Genomic DNA, 14,754 nt, shown 5'->3' on the forward strand with positions numbered 1-14,754 from the left:
CCAGATCATGACTCCATAAGAGACTCATTTGGGAAAGAAAGACAGGGCTGAACTGAAAGCACAGGCTTGAATGCTAGGAGGTGGTACAAGCCTACTGAAAGCATGAATTCTATGACACTGACAAGCAGTGTTTTGAAAGCTGGATGTGCACTCTTACCTGCCAGGACCATGACCTCTGTTTCTGAGGGCTCCCTGGCATTGTGCTGCAGATGGTGTGTGGCTACAGAGGATGGCTTTCCCAGGCTGAAGCAGGAACACCAGCTGCCAGCTGGGGATTTCTTCATTTTGCTGGGTGGATTTTGTCTAGCCCACCACAGCCTCTAAAATGCCTTTTTTCACCCTAAAGTCCCATATTTTCACCCTAAAAATACTACTTTTTAAAGTTATATTACACATATTCTCCCCCAAAATTCTACTTTTGTTCCATTAAAAAAAAACAAACACATTTTCTCCCTGAAAACACCACTTTTTAGCAGTTATGTGGTATTTTTGTTTAGATAACCCATGGTTCTGACAGTATTTCACAGACTTTATAGTTAGAATGATTATTGTGGTGAAATGAATCAGCCAGCAATATATATATTATATTTACATATGTAAATACACAAAATGCCCACCTGTTTCTGCCAGGTCCTCCAGGAATGCTACTGTTTTCTTCTTTTTCAAAGACCCAAAATGCCCCCTGAAGGCAGCCCACAGAACCAGGACATCAAGTCTGTATCTGCCATTGCTTTATATGATGCCCTCATGTGGAACACCGATAACAAACACCACACAGCTACAATAGAGACCCTTCTTGGGGGGGGGGGGGGGGGTCTGGGAGAGCTGTAGCCAGGCTCCACCTTCCATTCACACACTGGATTGCCTCCACCTGTGCTCCCACAGCTGATTCAGTGCTGCCTCAGCTGATCAATCAGTGGTTCAGGCCGTGACTCAGCAGTTCCCATTCACCTGGGGAGGCATAGCCCTGCGAGCACAGCTGATGGCAATTCAGCTCTGGGGTGGGGCTGAGCCGGGCTCCTCCCCTCCCCGGACCCCATTTAAGGGCTGGGAAGTGAAGGGGGCAGTATCTGAACTTGGGAGTGCTTCCTTGAGGGTCTGAGGTGAGCCCTTTTGTATGGGAGGGCTGTGTTCTCCCCCTTTCTTGGGGTATCCTAGCCACATTTTGAGGCTGGCAACCATCTGTACCTGGAAACTGTTTCTTTTGGGGTGTGGGTGAGTATTGGCCCTTGGAATGGGGTAAGTGGTTCTTTTTGAATTTCAGGGTTGTGAGCTCCTCTTTTTGGGGGGTCCTGACTGTATTTAAGGGCTGGTAGCCACGAGGACAGTATCTGAATGTGGAGGCTGCTTCCTTTGGGGTTTGGGGGGAGCCCCTAAATGGGGTGAGAGATCCCTGTTTTAGTGCAGCGTTGTGTGCTCTGCCTTTCTGGGGAGATCCCAAGTTGGAGTAGAGCAGCTGTATCTGCTGTGTTTGTCCTTATGGTGCCTTCATTCTCACCCTAAGGGAGATGAAGGGGTTCTCTCTCCTTCCCTGAGCTGCTGATGGAAGGACTGATGTCCATTCCTTCCTTTCAGAGCTCCCTTGCTTCTGGAATGCTTTAATCAGCCCTAATAATGCTGGTTGACTGATTGAGCGCTGCAGTTCTGGGCATGCTGACGGTTAATGCCCTTTTCCGTTGAGGGGTTCTGTATTCTGTAGGTCCTGTTTGCAGCCCTTTTTAAGCCCATTTCCCTCTGGTTGAGTCACTGCTCTCTCTTTGATGGTTGTCACATCATAATCTCCAACCTGGAGCTCCAAACGTGGTTTGTCTTTTCCCACATCATTCCATCTTATGGCTGTAATTCACAGTGCCATGTGTTAATTGCACCCATGCAGAGTTGTTTAAGGGCATTCTGGGCATCATTATTGTGTTTTAAATCATGTTCTCTCTTCGGATCTCAGTTTGCGACTCGATGGGGTTTAAAGATTGTTGGTGCTCCTCTAATCGGTGGTGTGAGGCCTGTGGAGCCGGTAATGGGACATCACAACTACACTAACTACCCCATGGTCTACGGTCATTTCTGTTTCACCAGCAGATCTGGGTTTGTGTTAATAAAAAAGAAAGGGTTGTCCTCTTCTGGATGACTACAGTCAGGATCTCCAGATATCTCATCCCAATTGTCAGGAGATGCTATTTGTTTCCTAATCTGTATGATACCCAAACCCCCACACCTTTTCCTCCCATCCCCTGACCCCCATTAAGTAACTTATAAACAGCATTAATTATATCCCTAATAGTCCCTTGCGTCATTCTATAGAGCAATGCACGCAGGGTGCAGCCCTACATATGCGGGGCAGCGCCTTCATTACTGCATTGTGTCCAACAGGTGGCAGCAGAGAGCTGCAGCGCTCCCGAGTGCTGTAAGGACTGCACGGAGAGATGTGCGGGTCTTCACGGGAACAGCCAGGAACCGAAAGCTGCATTTCCCGGGATGCCCTGGAGCTCCACTTTGCTGACTGGTAATTGTCTGCCCAGCAGGTAAGGACAATCCACTCCCACCAGTGTTTACCCCTTACTGAGTGAGACACAAGGTAGGGTTCCCAGAGCTCCTTTCTGCACTTCAGGGTTCCCCGAAGGCTGCCCGTCCTATTCTTTGCACGTTCTCCTTGGCTCTGGCCTTTCACTGCGGTGTTCTCCTTCCCTTTGCCCTTGGCGTTCCTTACTGCATTCTCTTGTCCTCTTGCTTTTGCATTCCTTGTCATGTTCTCTTGGCCATTGCCCTTGACTTTCTTGGCCACATTCACTTCAACATTCAGTTTTGGCGTTCCCTGCAGTGCTCTCTTGCCCTTCTGTTTTCGTGTTTCTTGTCGTGTTCTCTTGGCCATTTCCTTGGCATTTCCTTCCACATTCTCTTGGCCCTTACCTAGGCGTTCCCTTGCCCTCCTGTTCTTGCGTTCCATGCCACATTCTCTTGACTATTGAACTTCTTTTTCTTCTGCCACGTTCTCTTCAGCATTCAGTTTTGGCGTTCCCTGCAGTGTTCTCTTGCCCTCCTGTTTGGGCATTTCCTGCGGCGTTCTCTTTGGCATCATGTTCTGGTGTTCCCAGCCACCTTCTCTCAGCGTTCTGCTTTGGCCTTCTTTGCCGTGTTCTCTTTGGCCTCCTGTTTTGGCACTTCCTGCCACGTTCTCTTAGCCCTTGCCCTGACCTGAGCATTCCATGCCGTGTTCCCTTGGCCTTCTGTTTTGGCATTTTTTGCTGTCTTCTCTTGGCCTTTGCCCTTGGTTTTTCCTGCTGCTGTCTGCTCGCCCTCACCTTGGCTTTCCGTTGGGTGCTCTCCTTGCTTTTGCCCTTCCCTTCGCCTTGGCTGTTTGCTTTGCCTTTACCTTGGTTTTCCGTGGGAGTTCTGCTTGCCTTTTTTCTTTGGCTCTCTGGGATTGGCTGGGAGGCAGCGTGAATGTTAATCTTGACCTGAACCCGTAGCTTAATGTGAGCTCTAATGATAATTATGTTAACCCACAGTGTATATGTAAGCCGAACTATTAAGCCAATATTAAAAACGTCTCTTAACCTAAATGCTGCAATAAAAATAATGCCGCTTGTTTTCTGTCACAGTACCCTTAATCCTAATCATAGTGTGGAAAACAATTGTTAAGCTAATTGTCACTTCAAACCTATGCATAGCATTAATTATATTCCTAATACTCCCTTGCGTCATCCTATAGAGCAATGCACACGGGGTGCAGCCGTACATATGCAGGACAGCGCCTTCATTACTGCATTGTGTCCAACAGGTGGCAGCAGAGAGCTGCAGCGCTCCCGAGTGCTGTAAGGACTGCACGGAGAGATGTGCGGGTCTTCACGGGAACAGCAAGGAACCGAAAGCTGCATTTCCCGGGATGCCCTGGAACCCCACTTTGCTGACTGGTAATTGTCTGCCCAGCAGGTAAGGACAATGCACACCCACCAGTGTTTACCGCTTACTCAGTGAGACACAAGGTGGAGTTCCCAGAGCTCCTTTCTGCACTTCAGGGTGCCCCGAAGGCTGCCCGTCCTATTCTTTGCACGTTCTCCTTGGCTCTGGCCTTTCACCGTGGTGTTCTCCTTCCTTTTCCTTCCCTTTTCCCTTGGCGTTCCCTACTGCATTCTCTTGCCCTCGTGTTTTTGCATTCCATGTCATGTTCTCTTGGCCATTGCCCTTGACTTTCTTGGCCACATTCACTTCAACATTCAGTTTTGGCGTTCCCTGCAGTGCTCTCTTGCCCTTCTGTTTTGGCGTTTCTTGTCGTGTTCTCTTGGCCATTTCCTTGGCATTTCCTTCCACATTCTCTTGGCCCTTACCTAGGCGTTCCCTTGCCCTCCTGTTCTTGCGTTCCATGCCACATTCTCTTGGCTATTGAACTTGTTTTTCTTCTGCCACGTTCTCTTCAGCATTCAGTTTTGGCGTTCCCTGCAGTGTTCTCTTGCCCTCCTGTTTGGGCATTTCCTGCGGCGTTCTCTTTGGCATCATGTTCTGCTGTTCCCAGCCACCTTCTCTCAGCCTTCTGCCTTGGCCTTCTTTGCCGTGTTCTCTTTGGCCTCCTGTTTTGGCACTTCCTGCCACGTTCTCTTAGCCCTTGCCCTGACCTGAGCATTCCATGCCGTGTTCCCTTGGCCTTCTGTTTTGGCATTTTTTGCTGTCTTCTCTTGGCCTTTGCCCTTGGTTTTTCCTGCTGCTGTCTGCTCGCCCTCACCTTGGCTTTCCGTTGGGTGCTCTCCTTGCTTTTGCCCTTCCCTTCGCCTTGGCTGTTTGCTTTGCCTTTACCTTGGTTTTCCGTGGGAGTTCTGCTTGCCTTTTTTCTTTGGCTCTCTGGGATTGGCTGGGAGGCAGCGTGAATGTTAATCTTGACCTGAACCCGTAGCTTAATGTGAGCTCTAATGATAATTATGTTAACCCACAGTGTATATGTAAGCCGAACTATTAAGCCAATATTAAAAACGTCTCTTAACCTAAATGCTGCAATAAAAATAATGCCGCTTGTTTTCTGTCACAGTACCCTTAATCCTAATCATAGTGTGGAAAACAATTGTTAAGCTAATTGTCACTTCAAACCTATGCATAGCATTAATTATATTCCTAATACTCCCTTGCGTCATCCTATAGAGCAATGCACACGGGGTGCAGCCGTACATATGCAGGACAGCGCCTTCATTACTGCATTGTGTCCAACAGGTGGCAGCAGAGAGCTGCAGCGCTCCCGAGTGCTGTAAGGACTGCACGGAGAGATGTGCGGGTCTTCACGGGAACAGCAAGGAACCGAAAGCTGCATTTCCCGGGATGCCCTGGAACCCCACTTTGCTGACTGGTAATTGTCTGCCCAGCAGGTAAGGACAATGCACACCCACCAGTGTTTACCGCTTACTCAGTGAGACACAAGGTGGAGTTCCCAGAGCTCCTTTCTGCACTTCAGGGTGCCCCGAAGGCTGCCCGTCCTATTCTTTGCACGTTCTCCTTGGCTCTGGCCTTTCACCGTGGTGTTCTCCTTCCTTTTCCTTCCCTTTTCCCTTGGCGTTCCCTACTGCATTCTCTTGCCCTCGTGTTTTTGCATTCCATGTCATGTTCTCTTGGCCATTGCCCTTGACTTTCTTGGCCACATTCACTTCAACATTCAGTTTTGGCGTTCCCTGCAGTGCTCTCTTGCCCTTCTGTTTTGGCGTTTCTTGTCGTGTTCTCTTGGCCATTTCCTTGGCATTTCCTTCCACATTCTCTTGGCCCTTACCTAGGCGTTCCCTTGCCCTCCTGTTCTTGCGTTCCATGCCACATTCTCTTGGCTATTGAACTTGTTTTTCTTCTGCCACGTTCTCTTCAGCATTCAGTTTTGGCGTTCCCTGCAGTGTTCTCTTGCCCTCCTGTTTGGGCATTTCCTGCGGCGTTCTCTTTGGCATCATGTTCTGCTGTTCCCAGCCACCTTCTCTCAGCCTTCTGCCTTGGCCTTCTTTGCCGTGTTCTCTTTGGCCTCCTGTTTTGGCACTTCCTGCCACGTTCTCTTAGCCCTTGCCCTGACCTGAGCATTCCATGCCGTGTTCCCTTGGCCTTCTGTTTTGGCATTTTTTGCTGTCTTCTCTTGGCCTTTGCCCTTGGTTTTTCCTGCTGCTGTCTGCTCGCCCTCACCTTGGCTTTCCGTTGGGTGCTCTCCTTGCTTTTGCCCTTCCCTTCGCCTTGGCTGTTTGCTTTGCCTTTACCTTGGTTTTCCGTGGGAGTTCTGCTTGCCTTTTTTCTTTGGCTCTCTGGGATTGGCTGGGAGGCAGCGTGAATGTTAATCTTGACCTGAACCCGTAGCTTAATGTGAGCTCTAATGATAATTATGTTAACCCACAGTGTATATGTAAGCCGAACTATTAAGCCAATATTAAAAACGTCTCTTAACCTAAATGCTGCAATAAAAATAATGCCGCTTGTTTTCTGTCACAGTACCCTTAATCCTAATCATAGTGTGGAAAACAATTGTTAAGCTAATTGTCACTTCAAACCTATGCATAGCATTAATTATATTCCTAATACTCCCTTGCGTCATCCTATAGAGCAATGCACACAGGGGTGCAGCCCTACATATGCGGGCAGCGCCTTCATTCCTGCATTGTGTCCAACAGGTGGCAGCAGAGAGCTGCAGCGCTCCCGAGTGCTGTAAGGACTGCACGGAGAGATGTGCGGGTCTTCACGGGAACAGCAAGGAACCGAAAGCTGCATTTCCTGGGATGCCCTGGAACCCCACTTTGCTGACTGGTAATTGTCTGCCCAGCAGGTAAGGACAATGCACACCCACCAGTGTTTACCGCTTACTGAGTGAGACACAAGGTGGAGTTCCCAGAGCTCCTTTCTGCACTTCAGGGTGCCCCGAAGGCTGCCCGTCCTATTCTTTGCACGTTCTCCTTGGCTCTGGCCTTTCACGGCGGTGTTCTCCTTCCCTTTGCCCTTGGCGTTCCCTACTGCATTCTCTTGCCCTCCTGTTTTTGCATTCCATGTCATGTTCTCTTGGCCATTGCCCTTGACTTTCTTGGCCACATTCACTTCAACATTCAGTTTTGGCGTTCCCTGCAGTGCTCTCTTGCCCTTCTGTTTTGGCGTTTCTTGTCCGTGTTCTCTTGGCCATTTCCTTGGCATTTCCTTCCACATTCTCTTGGCCCTTACCTAGGCATTCCCTTGCCCTCCTGTTTTTGCGTTCCATGCCACATTCTCTTGGCTATTGAACTTCTTTTTCTTCTGCCACGTTCTCTTCAGCATTCAGTTTTGGCGTTCCCTGCAGTGTTCTCTTGCCCTCCTGTTTGGGCATTTCCTGCGGCGTTCTCTTTGGCATCATGTTCTGGTGTTCCCAGCCACCTTCTCTCAGCCTTCTGCCTTGGCCTTCTTTGCCGTGTTCTCTTTGGCCTCCTGTTTTGGCACTTCCTGCCACGTTCTCTTAGCCCTTGCCCTGACCTGAGCATTCCATGCCATGTTCCCTTGGCCTTCTGTTTTGGCATTTTTTGCTGTGTTCTCTTGGCCTTTGCCCTTGGCTTTTTCCTGCTGCTGTCTCCTTGCCCTCACCTTGGCTTTCCGTTGGGTGCTCTCCTTTGCTTTTGCCCTTCCCTTTCGCCTTGGCTGTTTGCTTTGCCTTTACCTTGGCTTTCCGTGGGAGTTCTGCTTGCCTTTTTTCTTTGGCTCTCTGGGATTGGCTGGGAGGCAGCGTGAATGTTAATCTTGACCTGAACCCGTAGCTTAATGTGAGCTCTAATGATAATTATGTTAACCCACAGTGTATATGTAAACCTAACTATTAAGCCAATATTAAAAACGTCTCTTAACCTAAATGCTGCAATAAAAATAATGCCGCTTGTTTTCTGTCACAGTACCCTTAATCCTAATCATAGTGTGGAAAACAATTGTTAAGCTAATTGTAACTTCAAACCTATGCATAGCATTCATTATATTCCTAATACTCCCTTGCGTCATCCTATAGAGCAATGCACGCAGGGTGCAGCCCTACATATGCGGGGCAGCGCCTTCATTCCTGCATTGTGTCCAACAGGTGGCAGCAGAGAGCTGCAGCGCTCCCGAGTGCTGTAAGGACTGCACGGAGAGATGTGCGGGTCTTCACGGGAACAGCAAGGAACCGAAAGCTGCATTTCCTGGGATGCCCTGGAACCCCACTTTGCTGACTGGTAATTGTCTGCCCAGCAGGTAAGGACAATGCACACCCACCAGTGTTTACCGCTTACTGAGTGAGACACAAGGTGGAGTTCCCAGAGCTCCTTTCTGCACTTCAGGGTGCCCCGAAGGCTGCCCGTCCTATTCTTTGCACGTTCTCCTTGGCTCTGGCCTTTCACGGCGGTGTTCTCCTTCCCTTTGCCCTTGGCGTTCCCTACTGCATTCTCTTGCCCTCCTGTTTTTGCATTCCATGTCATGTTCTCTTGGCCATTGCCCTTGACTTTCTTGGCCACATTCACTTCAACATTCAGTTTTGGCGTTCCCTGCAGTGCTCTCTTGCCCTTCTGTTTTGGCGTTTCTTGTCCGTGTTCTCTTGGCCATTTCCTTGGCATTTCCTTCCACATTCTCTTGGCCCTTACCTAGGCATTCCCTTGCCCTCCTGTTTTTGCGTTCCATGCCACATTCTCTTGGCTATTGAACTTCTTTTTCTTCTGCCACGTTCTCTTCAGCATTCAGTTTTGGCGTTCCCTGCAGTGTTCTCTTGCCCTCCTGTTTGGGCATTTCCTGCGGCGTTCTCTTTGGCATCATGTTCTGGTGTTCCCAGCCACCTTCTCTCAGCCTTCTGCCTTGGCCTTCTTTGCCGTGTTCTCTTTGGCCTCCTGTTTTGGCACTTCCTGCCACGTTCTCTTAGCCCTTGCCCTGACCTGAGCATTCCATGCCATGTTCCCTTGGCCTTCTGTTTTGGCATTTTTTGCTGTGTTCTCTTGGCCTTTGCCCTTGGCTTTTTCCTGCTGCTGTCTCCTTGCCCTCACCTTGGCTTTCCGTTGGGTGCTCTCCTTGCTTTTGCCCTTCCCTTTCGCCTTGGCTGTTTGCTTTGCCTTTACCTTGGCTTTCCGTGGGAGTTCTGCTTGCCTTTTTTCTTTGGCTCTCTGGGATTGGCTGGGAGGCAGCGTGAATGTTAATCTTGACCTGAACCCGTAGCTTAATGTGAGCTCTAATGATAATTATGTTAACCCACAGTGTATATGTAAACCTAACTATTAAGCCAATATTAAAAACGTCTCTTAACCTAAATGCTGCAATAAAAATAATGCCGCTTGTTTTCTGTCACAGTACCCTTAATCCTAATCATAGTGTGGAAAACAATTGTTAAGCTAATTGTAACTTCAAACCTATGCATAGCATTCATTATATTCCTAATACTCCCTTGCGTCATCCTATAGAGCAATGCACGCAGGGTGCAGCCCTACATATGCGGGGCAGCGCCTTCATTCCTGCATTGTGTCCAACAGGTGGCAGCAGAGAGCTGCAGCGCTCCCGAGTGCTGTAAGGACTGCACGGAGAGATGTGCGGGTCTTCACGGGAACAGCAAGGAACCGAAAGCTGCATTTCCTGGGATGCCCTGGAACCCCACTTTGCTGACTGGTAATTGTCTGCCCAGCAGGTAAGGACAATGCACACCCACCAGTGTTTACCGCTTACTGAGTGAGACACAAGGTAGGAGTTCCCAGAGCTCCTTTCTGCACTTCAGGGTGCCCCGAAGGCTGCCCGTCCTATTCTTTGCACGTTCTCCTTGGCTCTGGCCTTTCACTGCGGTGTTCTCCTTCCCTTTGCCCTTGGCGTTCCCTACTGCATTCTCTTGCCCTCGTGTTTTTGCATTCCATTGTCATGTTCTCTTGGCCATTGCCCTTGACTTTCTTGGCCACATTCACTTCAACATTCAGTTTTGGCGTTCCCTGCAGTGCTCTCTTGCCCTTCTGTTTTGGCGTTTCTTGTCGTGTTCTCTTGGGCATTTCCTTCCACATTCTCTTGGCCCTTACCTAGGCGTTCCCTTGCCCTCCTGTTCTTGCGTTCCATGCCACATTCTCTTGGCTATTGAACTTGTTTTTCTTCTGCCACGTTCTCTTCAGCATTCAGTTTTGGCGTTCCCTGCAGTGTTCTCTTGCCCTCCTGTTTGGGCATTTCCTGCGGCGTTCTCTTTGGCATCATGTTCTGGTGTTCCCAGCCACCTTCTCTCAGCCTTCTGCCTTGGCCTTCTTTGCCGTGTTCTCTTTGGCCTCCTGTTTTGGCACTTCCTGCCACGTTCTCTTAGCCCTTGCCCTGACCTGAGCATTCCATGCCGTGTTCCCTTGGCCTTCTGTTTTGGCATTTTTTGCTGTGTTCTCTTGGCCTTTGCCCTTGGTTTTTCCTGCTGCTGTCTCCTCGCCCTCACCTTGGCTTTCCGTTGGGTGCTCTCCTTGCTTTTGCCCTTCCCTTCGCCTTGGCTGTTTGCTTTGCCTTTACCTTGGCTTTCGGTGGGAGTTCTGCTTGCCTTTTTTCTTTGGCTCTCTGGGATTGGCTGGGAGGCAGCGTGAATGTTAATCTTGACCTGAACCCGTAGCTTAATGTGAGCTCTAATGATAATTATGTTAACCCACAGTGTATATGTAAGCCTAACTATTAAGCCAATATTAAAAATGTCTCTTAACCTAAATGCTGCAATAAAAATAATGCCGCTTGTTTTCTGTCACAGTACCCTTAATCCTAATCATAGTGTGGAAAACAATTGTTAAGCTAATTGTAACTTCAAACCTATGCATAGCATTCATTATATTCCTAATACTCCCTTGCGTCATCCTATAGAGCAATGCACACGGGGTGCAGCCGTACATATGCAGGACAGCGCCTTCATTACTGCATTGTGTCCAACAGGTGGCAGCAGAGAGCTGCAGCGCTCCCGAGTGCTGTAAGGACTGCACGGAGAGATGTGCGGGTCTTCACGGGAACAGCAAGGAACCGAAAGCTGCATTTCCTGGGATGCCCTGGAACCCCACTTTGCTGACTGGTAATTGTCTGCCCAGCAGGTAAGGACAATGCACACCCACCAGTGTTTACCGCTTACTCAGTGAGACACAAGGTGGAGTTCCCAGAGCTCCTTTCTGCACTTCAGGGTGCCCCGAAGGCTGCCCGTCCTATTCTTTGCACGTTCTCCTTAGCTCTGGCCTTTCACCGTGGTGTTCTCCTTCCTTTCCTTCCCTTTGCCCTTGGCGTTCCCTACTGCATTCTCTTGCCCTCCTGTTTTTGCATTCCATGTCATGTTCTCTTGGCCATTGCCCTTGACCTTCTTTGCGGCATTCTTTTTGGCCTCAGGTTTTGGCGTTCCCTGCAGCGTTCTCTTTGGCCATTACTTCTGGTGTTCCATGCAGTGTTCTATTTGGCCTTAGGTTTTCGCCATCCATGCCACGTTCTCCTGGTCATTGCGCTTGGCCTTCTTTGCCACATTCTCTTTGGCGTTGCCTTCCATGTTCTCTTTGACCTTTGCCCTTGGCCTTCTTTGCCGTGTTCCTTTCAGCCTCCTGGCATTCTCTGCGACAATCTCTTTGGCCTTTGGTTTTGGCATTCCTTGTTGCGTTCTGTTTGGCCTTTGCCTTTGGCCTTCTTGTTTTGGCATTCCCTACAGTGTTCTCTTTGGCCTTTGGTTTTGGCCTTCTGTGCTGCATTCTCTTTGGCCATTGCCCTTGGCCTCCTGCATCGGCCTTCCCTGCAGCGTTCTCATGGACCTCGCCCTCCATTTTGGCCTTGCCACGGTGTTCTCTTTGGTCTCTGTTTTGTTCTCTGAGGCCCTCTCTTTGGGCCTGCCCTCTGAGGAGGTCTTTTCTTTGGTGTTCTCCATACCTTTGCTTTCCCTGTGCCTTTGACGTTGCCTTCCCTTGGGTGTTGTCTCTGCCTTTGCCCTCGGTTTTGGTGTTTCCTTGGGTGTTGTTGCCTTTGCCTTGGCCTTCCCTAACAGTCCCTTTGAGCATAACCCTAATAAAGCTAACCCCAATACCTTCACCCCAACCCTAATGAGCTCTGAACTCCAAACATAGTGCTAATCTGATGCAATGCCCTCAGCAGACTTACCAAGGTGCACTCCATGCCCTCAGGCAGGTCTTCAATGAAGATATTGGACAGAACAGGCCTGAAGAGCACTCAGGATGGCATACCAGCTGCTTTTAACACAATGGAGCAGCACTCATTAGGCCAGCCGGTTCAGCTACTTCTTCATCTAGCAAGCAATGTACCCGTCCAAGTAGCCGGCTGCAATCTTTGAGAGAATTTCAAGGGATAGCACATCAAAGGCTTTGCCTCACTCATGGGGTTGGGTCACTGCTTTGAGTGTGCTAGCGTGGCTGACCATAATCCTGTAACTGACATCCTGTAGCTGGACAGAGACCATTTGCACTCCATCCTGGCTGTTTAAGACTCACGGCCATGCTGAGAGTCACACTGATTTCAGCGTGTGCAGTCATTTTGCATCAACCCAATTAGCTTTACAAATAATTTGTCTCAACCAAATTGGTTTTAGCTTTGCAGTTAATGCATTGCAAATATGTTGGCTTTAGCTTTGCCTTGCTTACGGGGTTGGGTTAGCTTTGCTTTGTTTGTTTGTACCGCAGGGCTAACCCAACCCCGTAACCAACATCTGAGGCCATCGGAGCCCATTTGCGCTCCTTCCTGGCCAGTCTGAGACTCGTGCCCCTTTGCGGCCATTCTGAGAGTTGCGCTGATTTTGGCAGGTGCAGTCAATTGATCTTGCCCAAATTGCCTTTAGCTTTGCAATGAATTGATCTCAACCAAATTGGCTTTAGCTTTGCAATCAGTTGATCTCAACCAAATTGGTTTTAGCTTTGCAATCAATTGATCTCAGCCAAATTGGCTTTAGCTTTGCCTTGCTTACGGGGTTGGGTTAGCTTTGCTTTCTTTGTTTGTACCGCAGGGCTAACCCAACCCCGTAACCAATGCCCGAGGCCATCGGAGCCCATTTGCGCTCCTTCCCAGCCAGTCTGAGACTCGCGCCCCTTTGTGGCCATTCTGAGAGTTGCGCCAATTTTGGCAGGTGCAGTCAATTGATCTTGCCCAAATTGGCTTAGCTTGCAAATTGCCAATTGGCTTTAGCTTTGCCTTGCTTACGGGGTTGGGTTAGCTTTGCTTTGTTTGTTTGTACCGCAGGGCTAACCCAACCCCGTAACCAACGCCCAAGGCCATCGGAGCCCATTTACGCTCCTTCCCGGCCAGTCTGAGACTCGCGCCCCTTTGTGGCCATTCTGAGAGTTGCGCCAATTTTGGCAGGTGCAGTCAATTGATCTTGCCCAAATTGGCTTTAGCTTTGCAATCAATTGATCTTGCCCAAATTGGCTTTAGCTTTGCAAACAATTGATCTCAGCCAAATTGCCTTAGCTTTGCCTTGCTTACGGGGTTGGGTTAGCTTTGCTTTGTTTGTTTGTACCGCAGGGCTAACCCTAACCCCGTAACCAATGCCTGAGGCCATCGGAGCCCATTTTTGCTTTTTCCTGGCTTGTCTGAGGCTTGCATTTACTTCAGGTGGGCTGAGATCTGCTCTACTGTTGAGGTGGGTTGCAGTACAAAATATTAGTGTAAATGTAATGTTATTTATTGGATGTGGAGGCTTTGTGACCTTTGTCTTGTGAGTCTGACATATAACACATATGTAAACCATACCTTAAAATGTATGGAGTACGTGGGTGCTGCGTCTGTAAACGGTGTCTTGGAATTGTATGGAATCAGTGTACCTATGTTTTGTTTGTCAACATGTAGGCATTGCTGTAGTGTGCATACAATTGTACGAGTCACATCTTGAGGAAACAGTGTTGTAATAAACAAATACTTGTGCAATCTAACTCAGTGGTGTGCCTTGATGCATCATTACGAGGACACAGATACCACTTGAAGCTAAGTGCAACAGGTAGGAGCGCAGGTAAGGCTTAGGCTTAGGCTTAGGCTTAGGCTTAGGCTTAGGCTTAGGCTTAGGCTTAGGCTTAGGCTTAGGGGTAGGGTAGGGGTAGGGGTAGGGTTAGGGTTAGGGTTAGGGTTAGGGTTAGGGTTAGGGTTAGGGTTAGGGTTAGGGTTAGGTTAGGGTTAGGGTTAGGGTTAGGGTTAGGGTTAGGGTTAGGGTTAGGGTTAGGGTTAGGGTTAGGGTTAGGGTTAGGGTTAGGGTTAGGGTTAGGGTTAGGGTTAGGGTTAGGGTTAGGGTTAGGGTTAGGGTTAGGGTTAGGGTTAGGGTTAGGGTTAGGGTTAGGGTTAGGGTTAGGGTTAGGGTTAGGGTTAGGGTTAGGGTTAGGGTTAGGGTTAGGGTTAGGGTTAGGGTTAGGGTTAGGGTTAGGGTTAGGGTTAGGGTTAGGGTTAGGGTTAGGGTTAGGGTTAGGGTTAGGGTTAGGGTTAGGGTTAGGGTTAGGGTTAGGGTTAGGGTTAGGGTTAGGGTTAGGGTTAGGGTTAGGGTTAGGGTTAGGGTTAGGGTTAGGGTTAGGGTTAGGGTTAGGGTTAGGGTTAGGGTTAGGGTTAGGGTTAGGGTTAGGGTTAGGGTTAGGGTTAGGGTTAGGGTTAGGGTTAGGGTTAGGGTTAGGGTTAGGGTTAGGGTTAGGGTTAGGGTTAGGGTTAGGGTTAGGGTTAGGGTTAGGGTTAGGGTTAGGGTTAGGGTTAGGGTTAGGGTTAGGGTTAGGGTTAGGGTTAGGGTTAGGGTTAGGGTTAGGGTTAGGGTTAGGGTTAGGGTTAGGGTTAGGGTTAGGGTTAGGGTTAGGGTTAGGGTTAGGGTTAGGGTTAGGGTTAGGGTTAGGGTTAGGGTTAGGGTAGGGG

General features: G+C 49.2%; 1 long non-coding RNA gene across 1 annotated transcript; it reads left to right on the forward strand.

The window, feature by feature from the left end:
- Positions 1-1,068: 1,068 nt before the first annotated feature.
- Positions 1,069-13,802, forward strand: LOC112530219. Its single transcript, XR_005859478.2, has 8 exons — positions 1,069-1,103; positions 2,368-5,345; positions 6,612-6,763; positions 8,024-8,175; positions 9,435-9,586; positions 10,834-10,985; positions 12,048-13,000; positions 13,234-13,802. It is a non-coding gene; the product is annotated as an uncharacterized LOC112530219 (long non-coding RNA).
- The last annotated feature ends 952 nt before the right edge of the window (positions 13,803-14,754 follow it).

This window comes from Gallus gallus, chromosome 4 (genome assembly GCF_016699485.2).
Source record: "Gallus gallus isolate bGalGal1 chromosome 4, bGalGal1.mat.broiler.GRCg7b, whole genome shotgun sequence".
NCBI lineage: Eukaryota > Metazoa > Chordata > Aves > Galliformes > Phasianidae > Gallus > Gallus gallus.